The 17,235-nt window shown below is 37.9% G+C and overlaps 1 pseudogene; it reads left to right on the plus strand.

The window, feature by feature from the left end:
• Positions 1 to 7,416: 7,416 nt before the first annotated feature.
• On the plus strand, positions 7,417 to 16,968 carry LOC120210206 (annotated as a pseudogene).
• The last annotated feature ends 267 nt before the right edge of the window (positions 16,969 to 17,235 follow it).

Raw genomic sequence — 17,235 nt, forward strand, 5'->3', positions numbered from 1 at the left:
ATCTGTGAACGTCTCAAATCCTACAACTTTAGTACTCATGGTGGTGAGAAGTAAGGTACGACGGCTCAGGGCATCTGCGACGCGGTTCAAACTCTCTGCTTGGTGCCTCAGCGTAAAAGTGAATTCTTGCAAGTATGCTACCCACTTGGCATGACGTCTACTCAGCTTGTGTTGGCCATTGATGTACTTCAAGGCCTCATGATCGGTAAACAGAATAAACTCCTTCTGTACTAGGTAGTGACGCCAATGCTTCAGGGACTGAACTATGGCATAGAACTCCAGATCATAAGTGGAATAATTTTTCTTTGATCCCGATAGCTTTTCACTGAAAAAAGCAACCTGACGACCTGCCTGACTCAGAACACCACCAATGCCAACGCCAGATGCATCACAATTTACCTCGAACACTTTGTCAAAATCTGGAAGTGCCAAAACTGGAGCCTCGGTCATCTTCTGCTTGACCAGTTGAAAACTGGCCTCTGCCTCCTCAGACCACTGGAAATCACGCCCCTTGAGGCACTCTGTGATAGGGGCGATCAGAGTACTGAAATTTCTAATGAATCGACGGTAAAAAGACGCCAAGCCATGGAAACTTCGGATGTCATGTAAGGTTCTTGGTCTGGGCCACTCCAAGACTGCATCTATCTTTGACTGATCTGCATGAACACCATCAGTAGACACAACAAAACCAAGAAAAGTCACAGAAATAGTGAAGAAAGAACACTTCTTTTGATTGACAAACAAGCACTCCGTTTTCAGCATCTCAAAAACAGCACGGATGTGATCGAAGTGTGAAGTCCATGTCGGACTATAAACGAGGATATCATCGAAGTAAACTACAACAAATTTCCCCATAAAAGGCCGTAAGACCTGATGCATAAATCTCATGAATGTACTGGGCGCATTGGATAACCCAAAAGGCATGACCATCCACTCATACAACCCTTGTGGCGTTTTAAACGCCGTCTTCCACTCATCTCCAGGCCTTATTCTGATTTGGTGGTAACCGCTCTTAAGGTCAATTTTTGAGAAGATCTTAGAACCAGATAGCTGATCCAACATATCATCTAGATGGGGAATTGGAAACCGGTACTTCACTGTAATTCTGTTGATCGCTCGGCTGTCAACACACATACGCCAAGAACCATCTTTCTTTGGCACTAACAGAGCAGGGACTGCACATGGGCTCATACTCTCTCGGATATAGCCCCTCTCCAACAACTCTTCCACCTGTCGCTGCAACTCTTCGGCCTCCTTGGGACTGAGGCGATATGCTGGTCGATTTGGCAAACTTGACCCAGGAACAAGGTCAATTTGATGCTGAATATCCCTCATAGGTGGTAGTCCAGGAGGAAGATCCTCTGGCATCAAGTTAGAGAATTCTGCTAGCAGCCGCTGTACCTCTACTGGTAAATCTGTATCCACGTCTACTGCATTGTTCTCGCAAGGTAGCAAGGCATAGACCACGCCGCCATGCTCAATCTCATCTAAAAACTTGGACATAGAAAGCAGATTAGTATTATGGGTTACTGGGGTAGGAGTAAGTCCTTCCCGCCGGGGTGCCAACACAATCTTTTTTCCCTTGATGCTAAGGGAATATGTATTCTTCCGTCCATCATGAATGACACTGCGATCATACTGCCAAGGTCGACCCAACAATATATGACACGCATCCATAGACACAACATCACACCAGGCATTATCAAAATATTTTCTACCAATTGAAAAAGACACGAGGCATCGCCTATCAACTGTTACCTCACTGTCTTTATTTAGCCATGACAACTTGTATGGCTTAGGATGACGGTCCGTCTTCAATTGCAATTTCTGGACAACCTCCTCGGACACTACATTCTCACAACTGCCGCTGTCAATGATCATTTTGCAGACTTTATCTGCAACTGTGCAAGTCGTGTGGAAAATATTGGTTCTCAACCAATCGTCCCCTGAATCGCCCTTGGGGGTAAGTAGACTATTGCGAACGACCAGAGTCTCATGACCATCTCCATACAGCACATCATCAGTCTCATCATCGTCATACACGGGTTCGCCAATCTCCTCAGTCTCGTCTTCCACGTTTTCCTCAATCAACAAATTTTTGCCCTTTTGACTAGCAGGCTTCCTGTAATCAGTCGCCATATGCCCTTGTTCACCACAACGAAAACATCCAATAGTAGGGTTAGAATTACCCTGCGGTGGTTGCTGAGCAGGACGGGACTCTTGAGGGCGAACTGGTCGACTGTTGTGATCGCTCCTGATCACTGGTCTCCTGTTTTGCTGTTTTTCAACAGCAAGTGCACGCTGGTATGCTTCCGAAACACTCCACAATGAATGAAGGCTGAGGACATCTTGCAAGGGCTGGCGTAAACCCCCCAAATTGGTAAACATCTTGCAAGGACATCGCGCCACCATCTGCTCCTCCGTCTCAGATAAATCGTTCCGGGCGACCAATTGGTAAAACTCCTCCGTGTAATCATCGACTGATCGCGCGCCCTGCCTCAACGCATGAAGTCGCTGAAATAAGGTTTGCGTGTAGCCGAAGGGAAGGAAGTGGCCCTTCATCTTCTTTTTCATCTTCTCCCAATCAGTGATCTTGGCTTTGCCCTGTCTTTCTCGTGAACGTCGTAACTGTTCCCACCACGCAGATGCTCTGCCCTTGAGTTTGATGGCGATCAGTTTCACTTTCACACGATCGGGGACTTCCTTATATTCAAAAATACGCTCCACTTCATTAATCCAATCCACGAATCTCTCGGCCTGTAATGTACCAGAAAACTCAGGGAGATCGACCCGAAAACCGAGGTCTCCATGACGCTCCTCCCGACCACGGTGCTCCCGGAATCTTGCGCCCCGGAATCCTGCGCGATTGTGATTTGGGTTTTCGAAAGTGGAATTGGTATCGTGATCAGAGGCCTCACGATCCTCGAAATCCTGCGCCGCCAGGCGCTGGGTTAATTCTGCGACTTGCCTCTGCAAATCCACAATCATCACATCCTGAACGCTGCGATCACGGCGTTGGGCTTCCTCATTCGGAACCTGCTCACGACGACCACGACCACGACCTCCAGCCATTGAAACTGGTGAAATTTCCCAAGAAGATGTTGAAGCTCTGATACCAACTGACGCCAGACAGAATAGTGATTATCCTGTAGGCTAGTTCCGACAGACGATTCACAAGAGAAAATTCGCCCAAAAACCAGAGAAAAAAAGTCTCTAGGGTTTAATAAAATATTATAAAATCAAACAATGCAAAAAGCAGTCCACAAGCCGGACTGTTATAGCAAAAAAATCGTCTTTATTCGAATTTTGCCAAAAATAGCAAAATCCAAAAATCACTCTAAATTGAAATTCGAAATAAAATAAGCAATCTCCCAAAAATCCGGCCTAAATCGGATTTAAATTGACTTCCTAATTAACAATCGAAATATTACCATAAATAGTAAAAAATAACTAAATCTAGTGATTCGGAGGGGAAAATGACAGAATTTGAGGTTGAAAAAAAGGCCACATGGTGTGGAGAGCGTGCGCGTCGAAAAGAGCTTTCCGGATTGGGGTCTTATGCGCGATTCTGACACCTGTAGCCAAAGTTATGGCCAAAAGACTGAAACATACTCAAAACGACCCCAATGAGGAACATGTCACAATTAATTCCCGCCTTTGCGCTGATCTGCCAACTCATGGTATCTCAGCGCCATCAACGTGCAATCTGACAGCTCAGCATCATCTGTCTCGGATCCCCCTGCATCAATCATGCACCCATTTATTCCTCCAATTTCAAACAGTAGGGGTTAAGTGTATCCCATTATTTTAGAAATATGGTTAAATTTAATTTAATGTGTTAAAGAAAAAAATATTACAATTTTTGTATACTCATTATTTTTTAAAAAAAAATTAGACCATATTTTTTAATTTATGTATCCGCCACAGATTCCAAATATTTCAAAGTAACATCAAGAACGATGGCATTTTGTAGACCTGAAAGGGAAATGATAGTTCGTGTCTTTGTGCAATCTTTAAGAGCATGCAACACTGTTTCCTTTTCTATCATACAAATAGGGCATAAATCGTCTTCTAAATTCGCAGCAGCAACCTTTTCACCAGTTGGTAGGGCGTTGTGACATATTCTACATCCAAAAATGCAGATTTTGGGTAGTGTTGGAAGTGAAGATACGGTTCTCCATATCGATGAAATACGGCGATCCGTACCCGTCTTAATTAAAAGTCAATTATAACCCAACTTCACTGAAAACAACATATGTTGTGGTGCTTCCAAATAAGAATATCCTTATCAGATTTTGGGTAGTGTTGGAAGTGAAGATAAGGTTATCCATATTGGCGAAGTATCGCCCCCGTATCCTTATCATTTATGAAAAATGATTTGACCTCGGTTGCATCCCATTTAGCTTGCCCTTCTAACATGAAATCTCTGCAAATGAGGGGGATGATGGACCGTCCAGATAAGTTGATGAGAAACTAACCGGTTTAGCACCCCAACGGTCGACATGCATTCGAGTCTCCCCATTGTTTTTCGATTCTCCAAAAGAAACTATCTTTGAGTGATTCTTTGGTTTAAAGATGCTTGTCCAAGCGTATGAGGTCTTCTCCCCAGCTTTGGCGTCAAAGAAGTACGAGTGAGAAAAATACTTCGCCTTGAAGACTTAGAAGAGGAGCAACCCAATGTTGTGAACAAACAGCCAGACTTGATTATTGAGAAGGGTAATGTTGAATAATTTAAGATCTCTAAACCCCGTACCTCCATCTATCTTAGCTCGACACACTTTGTCCTAAGCAATGTGAGCCTATCCTCTAGAAGCACGTTTCCCCGACCACCAATAAGCTCTTATACATGTCATGATCCCTTCAATCACCCCATCCGGAAGAAGACAACATGACATGACATAAGTAGGAAGTGCTTGGGTAACCAACTTGAGAAAACCTCGCGTCCTGCAAATGAGAGAATATTCTTCGTCAGTCCATTGATTCGTTTGTCAACCTTGTCTCTAATAAACCTGAACGCTCCTATTTTACTTCTCCTCACCAAGAGAGGGAGTCCAAGATAGACACTCGGGTTATCTTTCTCATATACATTAAAGACTTCACGAATAAGCCTACGATCTTCCTGCTTTGTGTTAGGGCTAAAGTAGATAAGAGATTTGTCGTAATTGATTTTCTGTCCTGAAGAAGATTCATATAAACAAATGGGTAACTCTTGGACCTCTCCTACTAGCACGGACACCTTTGATATTTCCACTACGTTGTTCTCCTAGAAGCGCCATTGATAGGCCCTATGAGCAAAAAAAAAAAAAGATATGAGGAGAGGGGGGTCACCTTGTCTAAGTCCCATTCCCGGTTTGAAGGTACTCGAAAGCTATCAATTGATACAAATGAAATAAAAAACAGATGTGATACATTTCATAATGAGGTGAATAAATCTTTGTCAAACTCCTATTTTTCCATGACACTCGATATAAAATTTTATTCCACTTTATCATAGACTTTTCCATGTCAAGTTTAGAGCAACCCTTTATTTGAGTCGTTTTTCAAATCTTTTAGATAGTATAGAAACTCATGTGCCACAAGGAAGTTATTAGAGATTAGTTGACCCGGAACAAATGCACATTGGTTTTTCGAAATACAACAAGGCATAGGCGTTTAAGACGATTAACTAAAGCTTTAGACATCACCTCGTATATGATCAAGCTTAAACTAATCGGTTGAAAGTTTTTCATTAACCGAGAATTTTCAAATTTTGGGATGAGTACTATGATAGTTTGATTAACATGCTCAAAATCACATGGGTCATTAACGAGATTAAGATAAAGAGAGACATCATTACCAACAATAGGCCAAAAAGAAAGGAAGAAACATAAGTTTTTTTTTTAATTGCCAACTTAGACATTCGTTAATGGGTTAACTGAAGTTAACGGTTAAGAGACTTAAACCGAACGAACCGATAACATAAGAGACCAAACATACTTAATTAAAAAAACCGGTGACTAAAGTCGGTCAGACCAAAAATAAAGGGGTAATTGGCATAGTTCACCCTTAATATATATATATTTAATTTGATCATGTTTAGGAGGAATCAATCTTAATTTTTAAGATCAAAATTCACATTTGACGATTTGATCCAATTCCAATATACATAATTTATTTTTATTTGATAAACTAATAATTTAATTGAAATAATAGAGAAATATTATTATAATTATCCTTAAATATATATAAAAAATATAATATTATCTCATATCGAGTCAATTTTTTCACTCTAAAGCCAAACTCGATCTGAGCAAATCTTTCAGAAAAAATTAAGCCGACCTAAATATAAATTATAAAAAAAATAATTTGATTAGATTAGATTAAAATCCGTTGAGCTAGGATTGATACTCAAAACACCTGAAAGTTAATACTCAAAACTTCTCAACTATTTGATTAAAATTAGGTTCAATGATTAAGAATAATTTAGTTTAAAGGGATGAAATATTAAATTCTTTAAATAACGTCATATGTTTACATTGACAGATTTAGAAATATCTTTTAAGGTGAACATACTGCATTAATAGCACAAAATTTATTTATGGAGAGAGAACAAATAAAACTCCAGAGTGGACCAAATCAATACAATAAGTAACTAGTAAAAAAATTCAAATTTCAAGACATACAAGTGTACACTTTAGACAAATGATGGTCTACGCTGGGATGTTTGAATTGTAATATTTAAGAATGGAAAGTTATTTTTATATTATTTAATTTAGATTAATCTATTAATAAATTAAGTATTAATATTTATATTATAAACTAAAAATTAGGTTAAATGGTTACCTAAATAATTAGGAGTTTTCACCTACATGTTGGTTTATGCAGATGAAATAATTAAGTTGGGCGGGTCCATTTGACCAAGATTTGGTTAGATTCTAAAAATTGGAAAACATCCCCCCCTTGCATTCCCTCCAAAAACGAAACACGAAATGTTCCCTCCCTTTTATATTTTTACTAGAAGATTCCTTGCTCCCCATCATTGCACGTCCTTCCGTACTCTGAGTTAGCTATATCTTCTAACTCACTGAGTCACTACCATTCCCTTCTCTCGAGTCGTTTCGTATCCTACACCCAACTTTCCTCCCTTCCATTTACGAGATGGTAGTTCAGTCCTTGCCCTCCGTTGACACTTCCGTCCTATCACCCGATAACCCTAGCAAAAGACTCAAGATCCAGTTCGAGAAAGGTTCCTCGCCCAAGGACAACGTCTCTGGACAAAGGAGAGCTAGTGCCAGACTTCAAGCTGCCAAACAAAAGCTGACATGGAGCTTCTGGTAAAGCGGGAAGTGGACCTCCTGGCTGAAAACGGATCAAGTTGCAGAAAAAAGGTCATTAAGATTATGGAAAATCCAAACATAAATCTAAATGGTATTCCTGAGATTTCATCATATCAGACTGAACCCAAACTGAACACAGAAAGCCTAAACCTAAATCAAAATGGTACCCAACAGCTTCCTGGGAGTGAACCCAACATGACTAATAAAGTAGCCAAAATGGTGCAACTAGCTGCCAAAATTGCAGAGGGACTAGAACCTACTAGCGCTATCAAAACTCCAAATGTTGTTGAGAAGAGTGTACATATTAAGTTGAAGGAAACTTTGAGGTTGTTCAACAAGCATTACCTTCACTTTGTTCAGGTCTGTTTTTATTCCGGGCATCATGTTGTTGCTTTCAATTTGGGTTGGAAATCCACTATCCTGGTTTGATTATACAATATGCTTTGTTTTCTTGTTGTTCATAATTTCATATAAGTTTAGCATAGTTTTTGCTTATACAATTCTTTTATGACTGGTCCCTTAGGAAGAGGAAATGAGGTGTGCTGCAGTCAAAGTTAACAAGAAACCCCAGAAGGGCAAAAATGAGAAGGTACATAATTTTTATGCGTTGCTCCTTCAACCTGTCTGCAACTGATATGGAAATGTGGATTAGTTCTTCCACGTTTGCATCCCCACACACGCACATGTTGTTTTTGAGTTTCATTGTTAATGCTCAAATATCTGCAGAAAGGAGATGTACCTGAGGTTGATGTCAAGGGAAAGACCAAGTGACCTGACCTGAAAGCAATATCAAAGGCAAGTCAGTGTAGATGCCCTGTCTGTTTACAGCATCTCAGCTTTCTGTTCTTTTTTATTCTGATTATAAAATTTAAGTATCCATCATATCTTTTATTTTGACCTAACCAAGGGTAAACTTGTAGAGATTTGGCTTGCATATTTTCTCCTTTCTTACATTGATTTAAATCATATTGGTAGATGGATTCATATGCAATATTTAATCTAACAAAGGGTTTTCTCACAGCTCCTTGCAAGAATAACATGCTAGTCTTATTTATATTTTACCCTCAATATATTGGTGGCTATTTATGGTCTGTACATTGGAACTTTGTTGAGTTAATTGTAATGATTATGAGTTTATAATAATGCTATAAAATTTTATTGGTTATGTTTCTTCTTTTATTTATTTTTGTTTTGCTAAAAGTATGTGATCGTGGTGTTACTACCTATTTTGATGTTATGTAGCCTAATATTCTTTCAATATTTAAAAATAAACATTGCAGATGATAGGGAACAATGAGGTGCTTTATCCCGAGAAAAGGATAGGCTGCCTTCCAGGTTGGTTGGAGAAGCTTATATTTTGATGCTGGTGTTAGTTGGTTAATACATACTCTTATGGTCATTTCAAAAACCTCGTTTTTGGAGTTTAAGAAACTATTCTCTTAAGGTGTCTTTACTGTAAGGGCAGGCATTGATGTTGGTCATCGGTTTTATTCTTGTGCTCAAATGGTTTCTGTTGGTTTTCATAGCCACTGGTTGAACGGTATTGATTATATGGGACAGTCCTACAGAAAAGGGGTAACACATTCATATTTTCCAATTTTTTCTACCTTGTACGTTGTAAGTACACTGTCAAGCCTGCCAACATCCCAAAAATGGAGAAGAATCCAGTTGTGCAGGGTCTGCTGCTGCTAGTTTGTTTTATGTTGTCCCAAAGTGCTTATGGCAACCATTACAAGATGTTATTGCATAAAATATCCCCTTGAAGGAAACATGCTTGAATATGAATCGACACCTAATGAGCTGGGTGCTTCTTGCTCCTCTTTTTTTGTCAGTTCAAGTATTTCTATTTTTAATCTGAGCTAAAATCTCTTTTATTAAAGCTTCAATTACTAGGAAAAACCTTGTCCTATTTCCCGCCCTTGTAGACCATTTGGACATATATTGTTTTTCTCCTCACATAAATTTGTTTGATGTATGCTCCTTGGGAGTTCTTAATTGGGTTGTTGTTTTCTGATTGAATGGTTACTGCTATTTTTGTTAATCTAAGAAACCAGAGTTCCCACAAAGTTCTTGATACCACCATCTCATTTAACTTCTACATATTTTGCGGTTGAAAATTGCAGGAGTATGAACACTATACATTCCCACTTGCAGTGGCTATAGTTTTGTCAGGCATGTATGAGGATGGCTTAGATAATGCTGAAGATGTAATATATACTGGACAGGGTGGACGTGACCTTACTGGTAATAAGCGTCAAATACGAGATCAAGTTTTAGAACGTGGTTCCTATCAAAAAAAAAAAGTTTTAGAACGTGGTAATCTGGCACTTAAGGTGTGAACTTTAAACTCTTATTCTACATTCTTGGATGGTTAATTAAACTTGTTACTCTTTGGAAACTAAATTTATTCAAAATTTTCTTATCTTACTAAGTATAGTATGGATATGATTATGATCACGCTTCATTTGTTGCGTCTCTGCATGATTTGGCTGAATCACTATGTTCATATATGCTTTCTAACATCACAACTCTCATATGTTGAGTTCAAGAGTGATAAAAGTTCTATTATATATGTGTGTGGATACGCATATTATGTTAGTGTTTTATATTGGTATGGGTGAGTATTCAATTAAGTTGAGTTGAGTGGAAAAGATTTGAGTTTATGAGTACCATTTTATCATTCAAATTTATTTGAATTTTTTTAGTTAAGTTGAATCAAATATATATATATATATATATATATATTTGATAGGAATAGGAGGTCTCATTAAAAACCTCCCTCATAGTTGCCTTTGAGAAGAGGCAACTAGCGAAAGGAGGAAAAGAGTACCTCAATAGATTAATTAACCAAGATTACATAAGACTTAAAAATTACAAATAAACACCCGAAATAAAATACCAAACATAACCACTATAACACTAAAGACAATCAACCTATCCCCTCCTTAGCTAACTTGTCTGCCTCCCAATTACAAGCCATGGGGACTAGTCTAACCATAATATCCCTAGCAAAAATTACATTCCCAATTTCCCCAATCAAAGAACTGATTGGTACTAATTGGTTCTAATTTAAACAACTCTCTAATTATATATGATATTCATATATATTTCTTCATGTTCATTTTGGTACGTGTAAGTAATATTTGTAATGTTATTGAATAAATCAGATATCATCTAAAATTATCTAATATATTTATAATGCTATTTTTTTAAAGAAAGGATTTTGAGGACAAAGTACTTGTGTGTAAAGAGTCAAGGAATTGATGTGAAGAAAGAATTTGCAAAGAATTGTAATTGAAGGATCAAATTGAATAAATGTAAAGTGGAGGGATTAAATTACAAAAGAGGAATAGAAGCTTATATAGGTACTCTAAAGTGGTGGAGGAGCATCAGTTTTGGTCAAAAATAGGCTTAAAACAAAGGATTAAATGAAGAAACAAGGAAATAAGGGATCAAATTGTCAAATTACCTAGGTAAAGACTTGAATCTTACCAATCGGGCTCTACTGGGTAAATAGGTTTGGAAGTTTGCCAATGAAAAAGATTCGTTATGGAAAAGAATGTTGTGCTGTAAACACAAGGTTTGTTGCAACTCCATGTCAATTAGCAAGGTTTTCTCTCAGGCCTCTTGGATTTGGAGAGGTATTGCTAAAAACTTCTTGAAGAATGACTCGGATGGAGTGTGCCTAAGATCGAATTCGAAGTTACAAGTGAGAAATGGTAAGTCTACATGATACACCACTGAAAAGTCTTTTTCCTAGGATTTTTGTTCTCTCCTAATAAATGGGGTAAGGTGGCTGAGTTTGGTTGTTATGAGTCGAATGGCTGAGTCTTGGTCTGGGAATGGTGAGGAACTATTCTCTGTAAAATCTTGTAGAAGGGCCCTTTCTAAGGTCTCCGGGGATAATTATTTGTGGAAGAAGTGGGTTTGGTTGGGTCTAGCTCCTCCATGGTTTGAAATTTTTCTTTGGCAATTGACTCATCAGAAATTGGCAGTCAGAGTAGAGTTGATGAAAAGGGTATGCCCCTAGGTGTAGACATTCTCTGCTTGCTTTGCCGGCAGCACGAAGAATCTGTTCAGCATCTTTTCATCTCATGTTCTGTTGCATGTGAACTCTGGAATAAAATAATCAACTTTTGGGATCTTTCTTTAGCTTTGCCCTGGGATCCTCTTACTCTTCTTAGCTCTTGGTCTGAATTGAAGGTGAATTCGACGATTTGGAAATTTATTTTGGGTGTTGTTTTTTGGTCAATTTGGAAAGTTAGGAACTTAATTGTTTTTGATAGCTCGATACTTGACAGACCCTCACTCTTCTTCATTGTTAGATTTAGGTTAGCAAAATGGTTTCTAGCCAAGTTCCCTCAGGTCCTTATCCAGGAGGATACGTTGTTTGGAGATCCGTCCCTTGCAAATAGCAGCTCTGTTCTAAAGTCACAGGGTTGTCCTGTGCTTTGCTGGCTATCCCCTCCAGTTGATTTTTTTTAAGATGAATGTTGATGGGCAGTAAGGTTCGACGGGTTGGCAGGAGGTATTGGTGGTATTTTAAGAGACTGGAATTGTTGCACTCTACTGACTTTTTCTTAAGCGTTGGTCAAGGCCCTTCTCCAGTAGCTGAATTAAAAGCCATTAAAAAAGGCATCGAGATATTTCTCTCTTTAGTTTGGGCTCATGTTGGTAGATTGATTGTAGAAAGTGATTGTAAGTCTGTAGTCGAGTGGATTCAAGCTCCTTTTTCTGCTCTTGCTTTCTTTATTTCTCTAGTAAAGGAGATTGTGTCACTTGTCTTAGATAAGGTGTCTTTAGTTAGGTTGATTCCAAGGGCTTGTAACTGCGAGGCTGATAGTTTAGTGAAGGAGGGGATTGGGTGATTGTAAGGGTTTTGCTTTAGGTCGTTTTCTTTGTATTTGAAGCTACTGTTTTCGGTGTACTTGCTAAGACTTATGTATTTCTGTTCTATTAATAAATTGAGGTACTGTTTTCCTCCTTTCGCTGGTTGATTCTTTCTTTCGGGAAAGGGTCTACTATGAGGGAGGTTTTTAATAAGGCCTCCTACTTTTATCAACAAAAAAAAACCTAGTTAAGACCAAAATAATGTTCTGATTCTTGGTTTTTCGGTTATTCGAAATTTAAATATTCGAATTTGACTTGAACTTGAAATTCAAACCAAAATTCAAGTTGACTAACATAATTCAAACTTGAACTTTGAAAAAAAGTATGCTTCTTTCCGGTTGAATGAGTTTTGCTCACCCTTAAATATAGGAATGTTTTGCCTGGCATCTGATTGTAGGTTATAGATTCTATATGTTATGGTTGTCTTTGTGAGCAAGAGAAGAAGTTAAAGGCACCGAAAATGGAATGTTTAAGAGCTCCGTAGGATGAGTTCCCAGGTTAGGAGCTCACTTTGGCGAGTTTGGGGCTAAGGAGCTCCCTTTGGCGAGCTTCATATGTATTATTAATCATAGGTTATTCACGAGATAGGAATTGCAACAAAGGTAAGGCTTTACCAATTGAAGTAGATTTTCACGTGAATCTCCTGGTGATTCAATCCATAACTCATTAACTTAACACTATGGCATCGTAATCTCTTAAGTATGTTGAATGACTCTGATTGTCTTGGGTTAAAGAGACGCTTGGATGGCGTTTCATTGGAACTTGTAGCTTACTTTCTGCCTTATTTTAATTATAGAACTCTGTGGACCTTGGGGTGCCTGTTCGAGTAATCCGTGGTCATGAATCTGCTAGCAGTTACTCTGGAAAAGTGTATACATACGATGGCTTGTACAAGGTAACTTTATGAAACATTTATAAGCTTGGGTTTATAAATCTGCATGATATGTCTTCATCAGTATCGTGTTATATCTTGTGAAAATTAATTAATTGGAAATTCACTTTTCCCCTTTGCTGTATGAACTATCATGATTAGAACTATAAGCTTGCTCCTAATCCTAATTAATTATGAACTGTTTGAATGCATAAAATGATATTTACAGTTCCTTCTGTGATAAATTGGATGGAATTTGAAAATGTTTGAGGATCGTTTCATGTTTTTTATATGATTAACTTGCCTTGGTGCCTCTGTCACTGTTTTTGAGAAAACGAGCTGTGAGGCAAAATCTTTCCTATTGTTCGAAGACAAAAATTTGAAGTGATCAGATGACTACATATTGCTGAAAAGATAATTTTAAGTAGCAATTTCTTGCTTGTCTTCTCGATAAGTTACACCTCAAGCTTTGTATGTCTCATGTGCCATTGGTTGAATGATGCTTTTTGAGTGTCTTTTGCCTTGAAAAAAACTTCAGTTTTCTGGTTGGTTTGTCTTTTATCTGCTTGGTGTTGTAGCCTTGTTTTCTTTGCTCATGAAGGACACGACATATCATTTTTTTGTAATATTTGAAAATTTGTTTAAATACTAGATGGTATTCTTTTAGCTATAGTCTTCTGAAAATTAGTTTTCTTTTATATGGAGTGTTCGTTTTAGATTTGTTTTGATGATAATAAATCAGTCTTTTTTTTGATTTGAGAAATTTAAGTTGCTTTATACCAATTTGATGTAATGCAGTTAATTTCCTGCTCACTATTGCAGGTTGTTCAGTACTGGGCAGAGAAGGGTATTTCTGGGTTCACTGTTTTTAAATATCAATTGAGGCGTCTTGAAGGACAGTCAATATTAACAACTAACCAGGTTTACTATCTTGTCTATGATTTCTTGTGGCTAATTGCTCTAATTCTATAGGGTGTTTATTTTCGGACACAATGTTATTTCTAGTGTACTTTCCCTGTAACTGAACTTCTGCACGTGAGCTGTAACCAAATTCTGAGGAATTGTAGTGTATGTTTTGAATAAATAAAAAGAATGAGAAATGGAGCGGACTATCTAATCTTGGCAGTGACTGACTTCTAAGATCAGGAAAATATCTATTTATTATGCAGATTGAAGAGGTTTTCATGACAGGGTAATTGGTGGAATGAGATGCTGGACATAAGTCTTCTGATATTTTAGAAAATTTGAGAAAATTGTTGAAATACTTTGCTCACAATTGAATGATCATATAGGATTTAGGAATTTTCTGTTGATTATTGTAAATTTTTTGTTCATTCTTATGACAGGTTCAATTTATCTTTGGGCGTGTTCCCAAGTCTTCTTCTGAAATTCGCGGGTATTGAAGCTATTATAGAAAATAACTTCTTGCTGTATGTCACAATTTTCAGTCTCAATTCTATTGTTTTATTGGTTAAGGTTGGTGTGTGAGGACATAAGTGGTGGTCAAGAGGATGTTCCTATTCCTGCTACTAATTTGGTTGATGATCCACCTGTTGCACCGACAGGCAAGCTCTACTTTCTAGCGTGTTATTTGATTTTCATGGACAATCTAATCAATACTATATTACAAATCTAATTTGGCTGTATGAATGAATACTAGTTTCATGGCAAGAAATTTGCTCTTCTCATGACATGGGGGTTCGTTGACTTCTGGCCGACCACATCATCCTCCATTGTTTTCTATATCTTGCACTTTTTCTCTTCTGCAATTTCAGCATGAGTTCTTGTAAACCACATTACATGTGAATAAATAGTCGATTGATTCCCCTTGCTGGTTGTTCTCCTAGTTGGCTTTGCAGTGTGATCTGTTGAAAGAGGTCCTTTGTGAAGGTCCAACAATCCTCGTTTCTAAGTGCTTTTCCCTTCTATCATCAGTTAACACTAACTATTTTCTGCATGCACAATTGTTTTGTACCTTTCTTATGCTATTGGTACTTTCTTCTTCAATTTTACCTATCATTTTCTGCCCCCTCTCTTACTTTGTTTGTTCAAATAAAAGATAGCTTCCATTTGATGCTATTGGTATAATTCATTTTTTTCTTTGTTTTTCAGGTTACATTTTTTCCAAGTCTATGAAAGTTGCATGGAATATAAAGCTACCTGCTATGCAACTGGATGCAATTGCGAGGGAGCTTGCATGGATCCCAAGACTTGTGAATGTGCCAGGCTTAATGGTTTTGATTTTCCTTATGTGCACCGTGACGGTGGCAGGTAAAACTTTTGGAATAAGAAGTCATAATAGCTAATGCCATCCTCTTTAATCTTGTTGTTTAAGTTTCTTGCTTATTAACACACTGCCACTTCAATTCTAGATTGATTGAAGCCAAGCATGTTGTTTTTGAATGTGGTCCGAATTGTGGCTGTGGTCCAAGTTGCGTAAAGCGTACATCTCAGAGAGGATTGAGATATCGACTTGAGGTTTCTTATTACATTAAGAATAATTTCTTTGTTCATTTCTTTATTTAATCTTGTGATGAATTCTGATTGAAACATCTCTTGAATAAAATCCGACTGACCTGAATTGGCAGGTATTCCGTACTCCGAAGAAAGAATGGGCTGTTAGGTCTTGGGATTTTTATTCCTGCTGGTGCCCCAGTTTGTGAATATATTGGAGAACTCAAGAGGACAGAAGAGCTTGATAGCGTCTCTGAGAATAATTATGTTTTTGAAATTGATTGCATGCAAACTATGAGAGGGCTCGATGGCAGAGAGGTATAACTGACCTCTTTAGAGCATTGTGATTATCTAGCTTTATGTTTGAGGTTGAGTATTTTGTTCGGTCTGATAGTGACATCCAAAGGGTCCAATCCAACAATAAATTGAAGTTCATAGGGAATCGTTTCTTTTAATGAAACATCATCTTTCTGATCGGTGATATGCTTGGTTTTACTGCTGTGAAGTGATAAATTAGTTGTTTTTGCCTGCTTGTAGAATGTAATTAATGTTTTTCTTTTCCTTGGCAGAGGCAACAACAAGATGGATCTTTGCCGGTGATCCAAAATGTGGACAAAATTGATGACAGAGGTCAGAGAATGTACCAGATTTCTGCATTGATGCTGGTTCTATTGGAAATATGGCAAGATTTATCAATCATAGCTGTGAGCCTAACCTTTTTATCCAGTGTGTCTTTGAGTTCACATCACAATCTTAAACTAGCTCGAGTGATGCTCTTGGCAGCAGACAACATCCCTCCTTTACAGGTAATTTTCCTCCAATTCTGATGTGTGGAGAGTGAATTGCCTTTTAAATTTCTTGGGAACATGTTCAGCAGCAATTTATCTATTTTAGCATAGTTTCTTGTATGTTGCTTCAAAAATTATGATAATATTTGGAGCACTAGCCTACTTTTAGGTCCCATGCGTCATTGATATATCAATAGGTTTACTAAGATTTCATTATATTTTCTTGAATTAGCGGGAGTTTGGAATGATTGGATACTATTTTCTATAATCTGATTGCAGGAGCTTACTTATGACTATGGGTATGCCCTTGATAGCGTATATGGTCCTGATGGGAAGGTAAAAAGGATGGCATGCTAATGTGGAGCAGAAGGTTGCAGGAAGCGGCTAATCTAACTTCTAAGTGCTGAAATTGATGTTTTGTATGAATGTATGCATGTATGTATCTTCTGCATTGATTCTAGGTGCTGCCAGATGTTATGGATCTTTTTTGGCGACAATTTTTTGTTGCAAGTGTTAGAAATCTCATCTCCTCAGTCCCCTCGCCTCGCCTGTACAACAAATACACAAGATAATATATATCAGTTCATAGCTCAAGGGAATTGATGGAAAAGAAGAGCAGTAATTTTTTTGGTCGAAACCACTGTAATTTGTGCAGAGTTGTGATGGATTCATGGTTTTGGTTGTGGCTTATTCTTATGCACGGTAATAGTTCTTTTGCGATATCTATATATATTGGTCATCTTTCACCGTATCCTTGGTTTCTTTCTCTTCCTCTGAAAATTCAAAGCTTTCTCTCACTCCAATGATATGATTATTTGATGGTTAAGATGATGAACAAAATTCCTTCTCTTCTTCCAACTTGTTTGAGAGGTTAAAAGTCTTGAGAATAACATTTTTCACTAATACCATAACATGT

The sequence above is a fragment of the Hibiscus syriacus genome, unplaced genomic scaffold (assembly GCF_006381635.1).
Source record: "Hibiscus syriacus cultivar Baekdansim isolate YM2019G1 unplaced genomic scaffold, ASM638163v2 tig00109919_pilon, whole genome shotgun sequence".
Taxonomy (NCBI): domain Eukaryota; kingdom Viridiplantae; phylum Streptophyta; class Magnoliopsida; order Malvales; family Malvaceae; genus Hibiscus; species Hibiscus syriacus.